This window comes from Charadrius vociferus, unplaced genomic scaffold (genome assembly GCF_000708025.1).
Source record: "Charadrius vociferus isolate BGI_N301 unplaced genomic scaffold, ASM70802v2 scaffold15, whole genome shotgun sequence".
In the NCBI taxonomy this organism is placed as follows: Eukaryota; Metazoa; Chordata; class Aves; order Charadriiformes; family Charadriidae; genus Charadrius; species Charadrius vociferus.
The window spans coordinates 14260288-14274097 of NW_009650064.1; positions in this window are offsets into that span (position 1 = coordinate 14260288).

Consider the following 13810-nt stretch of genomic DNA (forward strand, 5'->3'; position numbering starts at 1 on the left):
TCTATAAATTCTTGTGTTTTGCTAATACTTTCCCAGAAGAGTGCTGTCTCCTTCTACCTATTGTATCGAAGAGGATCTATGGGGGAAGTTCCTTTCTGTTAGCATTGGCCAGTACATCTCTTATGACGCAATTACACATGCATTGGTCTGTCCTTCTTCACTTTTCCCATTCCCCCCCCATCCCCAGGCTTAGATTTCTGACCAACAGCTTCACCATAGCCTACCTCTCTATTTTTTTGGTATACTGGGCTTGCTAATAGTCAAGAAGATTCTGAATGACGTCAGTGGGATATCAGTTCATCCCCGTGTTTTTACTGTGAATCCAAGATTCATCAGGGTCATTCTGGCTACAAGGATTTTCAGGGGGAATTTACTGGCTGGTTGAGACACAAATGCACTTGCCAACCCAAGGAAAGCTAACACAAACTTGAGAAATGTAAGGTGAAGAAAACAAATTTCATAGCTGGACCCTTTTTAACCTCTCTTCTGCAGAATTTTATTTATATTTTATGAAGAGAAGTACAATGGTTTAAAAAGTGAAGAGTGCTTTAGAGGAAATTTTATTTGTTATAGAGAGAATTCATTATGCAAAAACTTCAATTTTACTGACAGGAAAAATCAAATACTTCTCTAAACTACAGTGATAGACTAGTGTGTTAACTATTAATAGGAAAAGGCTTAGAGCAGGATGATCAAACTTTAAGCTGAATATGGCCCCATAAGCACATCTCAGAATATCTCAGATATTTAAAATGCCACGTCCTATTCAGTGTTTATGACTGTGGCATAGTATAGCACAAGTAACTTCAGTGTATTGTGAATAAGACCAAACACAGCTCCCAACATAGTCCACAGAAAAACTCCCACTGACATTACTGAGAGCAGAAGCAGGCAGCCCTAAATTAGTAATAGCTGATGTGTCATTAGATTTATCTTCTGCAGCCTAGGACCACTTCTATGTGGCATGATTCATGGCAGGTTCAAACATAAATTATGGATCCAGGAGAAACTGGTAGTTAGGCATTGCAAGTTGCAATGAGTGGAATTTGTATTCTGCTTCTTGTTCTTTTTTTAACTATGGACATCGAGTTAGCAGTAGAAATACTGTTTAATTTCCCGTTTCCTTGTACATGTTTTATCAGCATCCAGTATTCCCTCCTCCATTTCACAGAAACTTTCCCCCACCTCTCACTACCATACCATAATAACCTAAAATTCAGAAATTAGATTCTCCTTTCCTCAGTCTTCCCCTGTGCTCAGTTGCTGAGTTTTGTTACCCAAGTGTTGAATTCAACCCCAGAGCTAGCCAAGCTCAGTGCAAAGTGGTTTCCATGTTACTCGCTATATGACTCACTGTGACAATAATGAAGCGTGGGTTGGTATGTTTTTCAGAGAGCTGACCTTGCATCAAAATCTGTTCTCATTAAGCAAAATTCCCAATGAAATTCAAAGCACAATTAATGACCACAGAATTTTGCCAAAAGCAGTAACCACTAAACTAAATGAGACAGTGTTGATTATGCAAATAAACAATCACCCTGGAAAGCTTGCCCATTGTCTAAAACAATGCATTTCTATTATTATTTATGTTATGATACTGATCAGAACTGGAGCCTGATTATGCTAGATGCTATACAAACACAAATTAGAGGATTGCAGTGTAATTTGATACAAGATGCAGTAAGTAGCAAACCGTAGAAAGAGATGTCATGTCTGAGGGAATTTTGTGCATATCCAGTTTATTCATTATCTAAGAATATTTATAATCATTATAATTTTGTCTTCAGTAATTGAAGGACTGCTTGAAACTGAAAATAGCTAACTCAATCCTGACAATTAAATTAAAAGCTTTGTCATGTGAAAGCTGTCAGTATTTAAAGCATACTTATTTTATTAAGGAAAAGATGAACTACTTCTTGGCCTGCCAAAGTAGGGCAAAAAACACATTTCAGTGGATTACACTTTCCCAGCAAAGTCTTTAGCAAAACTAGAAAATCTTGCACAAAACCTTCAATTACTAGCTGTAAATTAGTACAGCATGTACAACTGGAGATTACAGATACAGTGTCTCAAAAGACATACCACTGAAGGAACCATAAAGTAAAAGAACATGCAAGTTTCACCTCAGAAAGAAAGATTTAACTCATCGGTTATAAAAAGTCAGTGCAAAAGCCACTTCCCAGTCTCAATCTGCTATCTCTCCTCCTCCCTGGTTTGCATATCTACCTATTTGCTTCTTTTAAAAATCATTTCTGTCTCCTTTGTGTCTAGTAAACAGAAAACATGAAAGGGTAATGGTTTGCTGTCTATATAACAGAAACAGTTAAATTGTTTGAGTTCAAACTACTGTTACATGTGCACAGTAATGAGAAAAAAAAAAAAAAAAAAACTATTTAGGAAACTACATTCCTGCAGACGCAGAAAGCTTACATTTCTGTCCCAAGATGAAGTCCACACCAGTGATAAAAACAGACAACCAAGACTCCAGTAAGAAACACAACCCTCGAGTGATACTTATCACAACAGTAGGTTATACAAAAGGATCTTCCATCAGAAGAATAATTATGAAAAATGATAGCTTCCTTTTAAATTCTATCAGATCAGATCCTTACTGTATATAGTGAGTTCTGTGTTGTTGAAATCTTAAAATTTTTAGCAACACAATGAGCTAGACTGAATGTTGGAACAGGCCTTGAGCTTTCCTTCTAAACAATCTGTACGTTGTGCCTGGGCTGACTGTGCTACACCCTGTCCAGTGATGGTGAATACCCATCACACAGTACATTTTTGTTATGAATAGCACTCCAGTATTTTACTCAACAACACAGTACACATAAAAGGCCAGAGAACAGATTGGAGTTTCTCCCAGGAAATATTAGCTTCACACCTTTCTTTATGCCAGGCGTTTTTATCTTTTTGTCAGTGAATATGATGAATGTATTTGGAGCTTAAAGTACTTTTCATTCATCTGTTTTCTTTGGGTTCTGCAGTCAGAGGCAGCAAGAAGTTGGGGGATTTTATATAAGGGAAAAAATACCCAACAGGAATTAATTTTTCAAAGGATTCACTTTAGTGAATGGCTGTTGTAAATTCATGTCCAGCAAAAACATTACAGTTTATTAATCTGTTATTCTCTATGGATTTGCAACTTAAACCTCAAGGCTTCTTTTCCACTGGATATTTTTTCAGAAAGCCGATGAGATGTCTTGTTTTTCCCTTCTCAGAAAAGGACCACTTTGTTATCTGTTTTAGGGTAAATTTCCAAAACAATTCATGGAAGGTGCATATACTAACCCAAACAACAAATTTCAATATTAACTCATCGTGATAATGTGCATAAGGAAGCAGAGTATGGAAACATATCTTGAAAGTTCTACCTTTTCCTTCTACATTAGGTACCATTTTGGAAACATAGCCCAGAATATTCTTTCAAAGGAAGGAGACATCATATTCCATATTTTCTCACATATTAAAAGAATCAAGTTCTAAAGCTTCTCAAAAATATATAAAAAAATAACAATGCATGGCTGTCTTTGCCAGCCATAGGTTACCATGCAACACAAGCAGCATGAACACTACATTACAACTGACCATTCCCTGAATGATCAATTATCCCATTACTGTATAAAAAAAATGGAAGTAAATCCAAACAGTATTAGGGTTTCATGCATTTTTACAAAAAACAAAGCTGATACAACTTTCCCAGCTGAAATTATTGCCAATAATTATACAGTATAATATTGTTTACAAGAGGTTTAGCCTTTGCATTGTGCTTGCTTTTCAATGGATTAAGCTAAATGATCAGCCATAAATTAAGTTTTTAAATTCAGTCCCTCAACTTGTTTAAGAAGGACTGGAAAAAATTCCAGGATTTTTCTCTGTCATAGTACAGCTTTAACATAGAAGTCTGTTATAAACATTTATGAAAACACATGCTATGGACTGTACTGGCATTGTCTTCGCTAGGTTTACATTTATACATGTGGTAGGGAGGGGTATGGACAAAAAGAAGGCACTGGAAGTATTTCCTACATGCCTGATCATCTCCTGCACCTCCTAATTCAGTGCCACTCTCATGTTCTCTCCAGAGAACTTTGTTGGAGTCCTCAGACAACTACTTTAAAGTCTATGGGTAGCAAATGTGAGTCTTGGAGCATTTTTAGCACTTGTTAACTGAGCACTTTTTCACTGCTTCTGAAATAATATAAACCATGTTATGGATAACTTAAAGTTTCCAAAGTTTTTGCATAAATTACTTCCAATAACACAAAGTTAAAAAGCAGAATGGTGAGGTAAATCTTCCAGTTTTGCAATTATTCATTCTGAAAAAAGCTCATCCACAGAGAGAAGAGAGGAATTCTTAGGGAAATGTATAGCTAGGATAACCTCTTCTTCAGCAAATGTCAGCAAAGGAAAAGGTTCAATGTCCAGCCCTGGAAGAGAAGGGCCAACTTTGCTCTCACGCACACTACTCTGTAAAGCTGGAGACGGTCCAACCAAACCAAAGTGGAGAGCACCTGGTGGTAGACATATCGAGTTCTGAGTTTTTAATGGAAACATACATGCATACATTAACACCATGACAAACCAAACAGTGTATCATGTTATGCAGCAGGTAGGTTTAGTGCTATTTCACAGTTTGTGCTTTGGACTCTACTTGCAGTGAAATCAAACCTCCAGCTGATGCAGAAGATGTGTTTGCTTTTGCAATAGTGTTTATCTATTTGCTTACAGAATTCTTTCACATGATCTCCAGACAAGGGAGTTAATACTTTCGACATAATATCACACTACCTCTTCAGCTGAAGTGCTTACTGCTGGTGTATTCCTGCTTCATTTTGCATAAACTGACATCATATACTGAAAGAGAAAGAGGGCCAATGTTCTTCTCAGAAATCAAGGAGTCATGAGACTTTACCTGCTGTTAGATATGCACATACATACATACATACATACGTACACACATGCACACATACAGACACACACACGAAAAATAGGAAAAACGACTCAGCAATTGCAAGAGTCACAATTTACCATGGAAGCCTCTACTTAATATTCCGCTTGATCTGCCAAGTTTATAGCCTGGCAAATCTGAATACAAATGTCGATGCAAATGAGGATTCATTATTCTTACATCGTCTTTGTGTTGAAGCTTAATGTAACTTGGTTCCTGTGGTTGCTCAGGGAATGTAGATTGCGAGACAGGAGGAGAAAAAAAAAAAAAAAAAACGACAAAAACCAGAGAAGCAGATAGGGAAAAGAAAAGTAACAGAAATGGAAATAAATGGAAAAAAAATATGCTAAGGTTTCAGACTAGCAAAACATCAAACTAATACATTACATTCTCCCCTTATTTTCCCGTATAAAGTACATTTGCTTACCATTATCAGCAGAGAAGGAGTTAACTAACCAAGACCAGTCTCCACAGAGTCAAAACATAACAATCCTCCTTTTACTGATTATACAATATTGTGCCCATTGTAAAGTCAGTGCCCCATTTATCTGAAAATTTCAACATTCTTTTGTAATTATAGAGCTCATCGGCTGGTAGAACCTGTGCATTTAGATCTGTAAGAAGATTATAAATGAATTTAAAACCACCCCACCAGTTCTGCTTCTTTCATTATAAATTACTGCTGAATAATTCAGAAACACGTTAAGAAAACTACAGTACGATTAATAAACTACACAATGAAAATCACAACAGTTTAAATCATACATTTATTGTCCCATTTATAGCCCATCACAAGCAAAAGTTGAAAAGCACCAAATTAGAGAAAACATGAAATGTTGCAAAATTATAATTAGATCCTCAATGCCACAGTACATTGTTCTGATGAATCTTTTGTATGGCTAGCTTATGCTTACATATAAATACCTTCTCAGTAAATAAAAATGTACTGTAGGCTTGACTTTTAGAGAAGCTGTAAAGCTTAGCATATGCGATGATCCCAAAGTCAATGCTGTAAGGCTTGCTTCTTCATCCATAAATAAAGCATATTTGCATCCATTCAGTCAAATTAGCTCCATATAAAAAGATGGTTATAATTAGCTCCTCTTTCAGGTTCACGGTTAAAACTCAAGCGTGCCTGCCGTCTTGATTAAATCCACCATCGTCTTCCAATAGCTAGTGCTAATTCTTCCAAGGAAATATTCAGTTGAGGTGTTATTTTATTCTGCACTGCTGTTAGTTGTCTAATTTACGCCAAGTCCCTGCAGTGCTTTCCTTAAGCCATCCTCTTTGTCTTGCCTTTGAAATTTACCAAATCTTACAAGAAATCAATACTTAATTGATTATTCACTTTTCTGCAGCTTCAAACAGCAAGCACGCATAAGATCCTGGAGTAGTCACCCGATTTCCAATGCAGGAGGTTGCTTGGTGGCAGGGATCTGCAAGTATCCAACAGCAGGCATTCCACGGAGCTGTGCAGTGGCGTACAGTGCCAGCATCCAATAAAGAAAACGAAGATACTCTAACGAAGCAGGAAAAGTTCCCATGTGAGACAGATCCATATCAATGCTTTAAATAAAAAGCGGAGGCTCTGGCTTTCGGATAGAAGAGCACCATTCTCTTTGCAGCTACCCCTCTGTTTTTTGCTTATCCTTTTCTTCCCATGGCACTGAAGTGGAATATCCAAAGTGCCACCGAACTCAGAGAACTCCACGCCGGAACGGGGGTGAGGCTCGTGCTGTACCTCTGACATAGAATAAGGATGGCAAGCACGTAACATTACGAAATGTAGGACAAATTCAGGCGAGAGAGAGAGAGGGAGAGCAAGAGACAGATGGCGGATCTGGCTAGGAGCCAAAGCCAGTGAAATGAATTACATTGCTGAATAACTGTACACCATTGATTCTGCCACTTGTTGCTGCATGGCAAAAAAGGGCCCTGACGTTGGCAGGAATCTCCTCGCGTGTCACGCATGCCGCAGACAACTTTTCGCACGTAACTCACCGCGCCAGCAACGACACGCTACGGCAGGGAATCTCGTGTGTGTGTGTGTGTGTGTGTGTTTGTGTGCGTGGGGGAAAGTGCGTGCGTATGTGTGCGGGAGAAAAAGAGAGAAAGCCGGAGTGCGTGTGGGGGGTGTGTGGGTATGTGTCTGCGTGCGTGGTGTGTGTGTCTGTGCGCGCGCGCGCGTGTGTGGAGGGGAAAACAATCACTGCAATCCAGCCATTTTGTTTAATGAAGAATGGAAGGCTGGCATTCAGAGACGTGGTTATGTGCCGCATATTAATGTGTGCTCTGTAGACATCCTCCCCCTTTTTAAATGAGTGGCACAGGAATGAAGCCCTCTATAGAGCAGCCACCGTGGGAGCAGGAGCTCGCAAGGTAACATATCATCGCTAAACCTACGGACGTGGCACCCGCCGCACCGCAGAAGAACAAGTTGCTGTCTGATGAGGAGGAAAAGCTGGTCCCACGGTTATGATGTTTGGGTGTTTTCGAAAAGATAGCCAGAGTCGAAGCAGATTGTTCAATAAACGCTTCGTACCCAGGATGAAGGGAGACATTACGGGATGCCCAGGGGGCTTTGGAAATCAAATACAATGTTTGAGTAGCACAATTTGAGGTACATTATAAAAAAGCAATTTGAATTGCCAATGAGGCGACACATATCTGCATGCTAATTAGACCTGTGTCAAGCTTAGTCTGCCGGGTTGTGTTGATGGCTAGGAATGCGCTTGTAACTCTGCTGAGAGATTGTTTCTGCATAAATTATCAGCTTTGTCCTACTGATCATTTTCTGCAAACAAACATGAAATGTAAGATCAAAAGGCAATTCTGAAATTAAAATTATTGATTGATAAAGCCTAGATTTCAGAATCTAATTAGAGGAGGCACAAACAAAAGCTGATATTATTACAGATTGTGCCTGAGCTAGCAGCCAGATTGTGCAAGGCTTGTAATTTATCTTTGTTTATGCAGCCAGGATATTAAAAATGTAATTAAAATGGTAAAATGATCTGATCAGAAATAGCCACCTAGTGGCAAGTATATTATTTTAAATGGATTATAAAAGCATTGATCTGTGCAAATAAAAGGGTTTTTTCATGACAAACATAGCAGCTCATTGAAACTTGCTGAGCAATTTGTCTTTTGCTAATAAGTTGTCTTTTGTGTTTTGTTCCATAGATAAGCAACATCATTTATAACCCTCATTTGCACACTAATAAACATTCTGTTATTACAGGTGGTGTTGGGAACATCTTTCATAAATTATGGCATATGAAAATGGAAGAAACAAATAAACCCTTTTCTAGACATGCACTATATACGTTTTGTAAAATTAGAATATTCATCTGACAGCAGCAGGAGAAGTTGCTTATTAGCTCACTCTATCGCTCTGTTTAAGCCATGAAACGGTAGAAACACTATCAATATGTAATTCAGCTTATTGCCTATCCTCGTTACTTAAAAATGCTATACAAAACACGGAGGGCCCAATTTACTAAGTCTGTGCAGATTCAATTACTAAATTTCATGGTAATAAAGAGGTCTTTGTGATTTATACATTATTTTTACCCTCATTTGGCACCTTTCTAGAGTTGCCAAGTGGATTAGGTATTTAAAGAACGGGCTGTTTAATTGCACACAATATAAAAATGAGTTTCGAAATTTCTCTGCCATCATGAGCTATGGTCAGTGAAACTGCCAAAGGAAGCTTTGTTGTATGTTAATCACGCTAGACTACAAAAAACAAACTATAAACAGGTTTTCAAGAAAATATAGTCAGAAGTTTGTAAGTTCATGAGCAGGGCTTAACTCATGTATTTCTTTTTATTTCAGATTTCCACATGAAACCACTATGGAAATACTCAATTCCTTTTTAAGAAATTCACAATTTAGGGTCCTGTCAGCAGCTCTGGGGTCTTTTGTTAGGTGCACTTAAAATGCCAGATTAAATATTAATATGTGGTTAGAGTTGTGCTATTTTGCAAGCCCTGAAACCCTATTAGTAAATCATGATCTGGTGACTGATGCAAGAAATTTCAAGGCACCAAGAGTGCAGATTGCCCATCAATCTGATGGATCACTAATTTTTAGTAAATCAGGCCCTTGGACTTTTAGCTGTAAGCAGATGTATGTTTCATTGTGACGGGAAAAGCAGTCCAACTAACAGAGCAATTTTCTGCACTGAATGTGTACCGTAACAGGCAGAGTTGTTTTGCATAATCAGTAAGTTATTTGAATACAAGTGTTCATTTAACAGGCTGTGCATGAGTGATACTGTTCTTGAAAAAAAAACCTATTTTAAGCTAGAAGAAAAAGCTGCATTATTTTTATGGAATAGTATTGGGATTTCAAAATGGATCCTCAGCATGGTGGAGCTCCAGCAGAATGAATGGAGCCAAAGAAGAACGCCCAGGGAGAAGTAGTGTCACATCTTCCCTGCCCACCCAAGGACCTGCATCCCTTCAATAGACTTCATCACCCACTATATAGGGCGTATATGCAAAGATTTTAGGTAGGGTGAGGAAGTATCAGGAAGCATTCTGAAGGGTCAGGCAAAGGAAAATGGAACCCAAAAGAAGGGGTAGGAAACAATCTGGGTGAAAATATTGAAAACACTTTTAGGCAATAAGCTACTGCTGTAGAGAATAAAGTTCCTCCCTGACATATGGCACGCTTTGATATGTGGCTGACTTCCAGCCTTCCTAACCTCTTGAGAAAAAAAAAAAACAACACACCGCCCCCAAAACCAAACTACACCCTCTTTATTGGCAATCTTTATTGGCAATCTTTATGGTACTGAGAGGAGTCTTGACTTCTAGTTCCTTGTAATGTGGATTTAAGCAGCTGATTTAGGTATTTAGTAACTAGAAAATGTTTAATGTGTACAGATACTAGCATAGTGTATATTGCCTCCCATTTCTTATCTGTCCTTTTTGCTTTCATAGCTCCTCTCGCTCACTTTTTTAGCAGTTGGCTGACACTTGTATGAAAATCACTGTTAGAAAGAGACCTCTCCACACCCCATCTGCCAGTGCTGCTTGACTGACACTGAGAAGTACAGGTCTGAAAGACTGATAAGTCTTGCATGTATCCGTATCTTTCTCAGGTCACCTTCTTCAAAACAGCTATACGCACTGCTTAAAAGAAATCTCCTGAATCTTAATCTGAAATAAAATGCAATTAATAAATTCAAGTTTTCTTCTTTAGCAGAAGCCTACAAATATAAGCCCTTACAATCAATATATTGAAACTACAGCACACATTATACATCTTTTGAAAATAAATAATTACAGTGTGCAATAATTCAAGGCTTTCCCAAGCTGATGGACAGTCTAAGAAAGAGAGACAAGGTAGTGTTATTTTTACACCAGGTGGCCATTTTTACTATTTTCAAATACTAAATCATTTCTTTTATCTAAAGAAAGTGATCCAAATCAATAGGCCTTCTGGTATTGACATTGTGAAGTAATATGCAGCAACACCAACCATTCTGAAACATTCCAGCGGGCTTTTAAAGTGAGCGGGAGTCTGCTGGGAGCAGCCTCTCTGGCCGAGGCACATGGAGGGTGTTCTAATTTCCACTAAGCCTTGATCAATGGGAATTTATTACCACTTAGACAAATAGAAGCACAGACTATTTGCACAAAACCAAACCGGCTTAGATATATGGCCCACATCAGAAAGATACACAAATATTAAAAGTAAAGCAAAATAGTAAAACAATATGTGGATGTCTTTCTAGCCTTCCTTTTCCGCAAAGCTAATACTTTGCTACTACATCCTGTGAAAATACAAATGCTGACAGAAGAAAGCTCACATGTACTTAATGGAGTTCCAGAGTAATGTACGTATCATTGTTTCTGAACTGTAGTTCCTATTGTGCTCTGTGTCATACTCATGTGTTTACCAAATGTCAGAAACCTCCTTTACAGGCTATTAATACTATTGTGGTCCCTCCAACATGCACACAAATACACCCACTCCTCTCACCACACACACTTTCTCAGTGTCCATCAATATGTTACAAAGTCTGCGTTTCATTACCATATCATATGGAGTATTGATTCCTGTTCCAAGCTAAATAATGTTGTTTTTTAAAAGATCTTCTACCCTTTAAGTAGGGTTTGCTAGTTGAACCGCAGACTGGTAACAAAGATGTATTATAATATTTGATACCATATATACTTTGGCAAACACCAAAACCAGTAACTTAGGCAGAAATTTCAATGCTTAATTCAAGTTTTACAAACAGGAAAATTGTGCACAAGATCCAGTTACATACATTCCATGTTAAAAAGGGAAACATTCCTAATAGACCTTTCAACATAATAAGATTCAGGCCTTAGCAGTAAAGAAAATGATTACAAGTTTTATTAGGCTTCAACTAGTTTCCATACCAGATCTAAAAAGTCACCTTGCACCTATATAAAGAGGATTATTTATGTAATTATCTGTACATGTGTCCTCATCAGCCACTGTATACAATCATTTCATGGCATTCAGATTCAGCACAAAAACATCAAGGCCTAAGTACAAATATTATTACTATAATGGGTTTTCATTTCTAGAGGTCATCAGGGGAAGGGATTAATTTTGCTTGCTTTATTGTACACACAGAACAGCACACAGGGTCATATTACAATGCCTCTATCTGGAAAATCACATTCAGCTGTAATGAGAAAGGCATTTCTTAAAACAATTTTACAATTTTGGGTGTATTAGCTGTATTTTATTTCATTTCTATATTGCTTTCCTTTATGCATGTTTATTTCAGGTATCAATTGATTGTTAGTGATATTTACAATGATGATTTCAGTGTCTTTTTTGATCTTTGACAACTGCTTGTGTTTCCTTTTCAGGATCCCTTTTATCAGCAGTGATATGGAAACATTTTATATCTGGGTTGCTATCGACTTTTTTTTCAGAATTGTATAGAAAACTTAAAATCTGTTAACCATGGCAAAACTACTCCAAATACATTGCATTTCCTTACAGTTTCTATATATCGTACATAAAATGGTCTCCAGCTAATAACTTACAGACACAGCTTTATTTTCCCCTTGCTTCCTCAGAGACCGTCTCGTTATGAGGTATTATTTAAATGAGACAACAGCATTGTTACCTATGCTGCATGAAACTGATATTCTGCTACCCAAGGAGCTTCATTCTTGCTCACAGCAGATGATGTTGTGAAGCAGGTTTTGTATAGGCGGGGTCAGAGGTAGCGGGAGAGTGAACCCAAAAGATCATGTCACACAATGTCCAGATATATACCTCTGTACACAATATCCATTTAATGAGTGTGAAATTAACGGTCCCATTTTAGCCAGCAACAGATGATTTTGCAGTCTATTTTCAACCAGTTTCAAAGCTGTGTGAGTGAAAGTTCAAGAGAGCCAGGACTGGCTGCAGAATCCCAATAGCACAAGCTGAGATAAGAAAAAGAGAAAATAAATTTCTAAATGAAATGTGGAGAGAAGTGAGATGAAAAACAAAACCAGAAATTGAATAGAACCATTGAACAGAGACACAAATACTGGAACTAAAATGAAGAAAAGAAAAAATTTAATGCCGATAGCATTTCCTACATGCCTTACGGAGATTATTCACTTGCATAGGCAAAACCTGTTCTTCTTTTTCTATGGCTGATAAAACCTAGATTTTGCTCTAATTAGAAAACTTGTTTTCCCTAGGTTTTCTTGGTACTGATAAAAGGAGTCGAGTTTAAACTACTGGAAAAAAAGATTGACCAACCTGAAGAAGTTCCCTGAATATTCCCAGTCTTAACATTAATATTCTTCTGACTTATTTTGTCTTGGCAAAGGAGCTGAGAAGCAGCAGTGTCTGGAGACATTATGATTTCAGAGGCCAAGACTATCCATAAACCTTACAAAAGCACTGGAGAACTGCACAGAGCAATGGCAGTATAGGCAAGATAAAACACATGCTTCCTTTCCCTCATGCACGCTCTTTCTGGCTCTGCAGATTGGCAATGAACTTGTTCTCCCAGACACTGTCTTTTTGGAGCGCTGAAGACTATTCTTGGCACTTGAGGAATAGATGCGCAAGCATGCTGGCCACTGAAATTATGAGCACAACTGAAGGAATGATATGTCCTGTCCCATTCTAGCAAGGATATCTCAGGGACTCTTTACTCTCATGCATTGAGACTATTTCTCACTCTAGAGAAGATCCATTAAACATACAATTTTATTTTTTTTTTGGCCAGAATATAGCCAAAGAAAATTCTCATTGCTATGTGAGTACATATTGTGTGAGAGGTACAGAAACATGTACCTTGGGGGTACCTGCTTTCAGTCATAACTGTAGTTCATTCAGAACTTGAAGCTTGCATAGTTGTCTCTACCTTTTTGAGAAAATGTATAATAGAAGTACAGTTTATTGTGGAGCAACACAGATTTCAGACTGTAAGGGCTTTGTATATTCCTGTGCATAGCATGCATAGGAAGGAAAAGATGATCGTACTCAAAGAGTTGCGGTTAATGGCTGCATGTCCAAGTGGCAAGTAGTGACAAGTGATGTTCCTCAGGGGTTGGTACTGGGACGGGTGCTGTTTAACATCTTTGTTGGTGACATGGATGTTGGGATGGAGTGTTGCCAGCAAGTTTGCTGACAACACCAAGCTGTGTGGAGCGGTAGACACGCTGGAGGGGAGGGATACCATCCAGAGGGACCTGGACAGGCTCAAGAGATAGGCCTGTGCAAACCTAGTGAAGCTCAACAAGGCCAAATGCAAGGTCCTGCATGTGGGTCAGAGCAATCCCATGCACAAATACAGGCTGGATGGTGAATGGATTGAGAGCAGCCCTGAGGAGAAGGACTTGGGGGTGT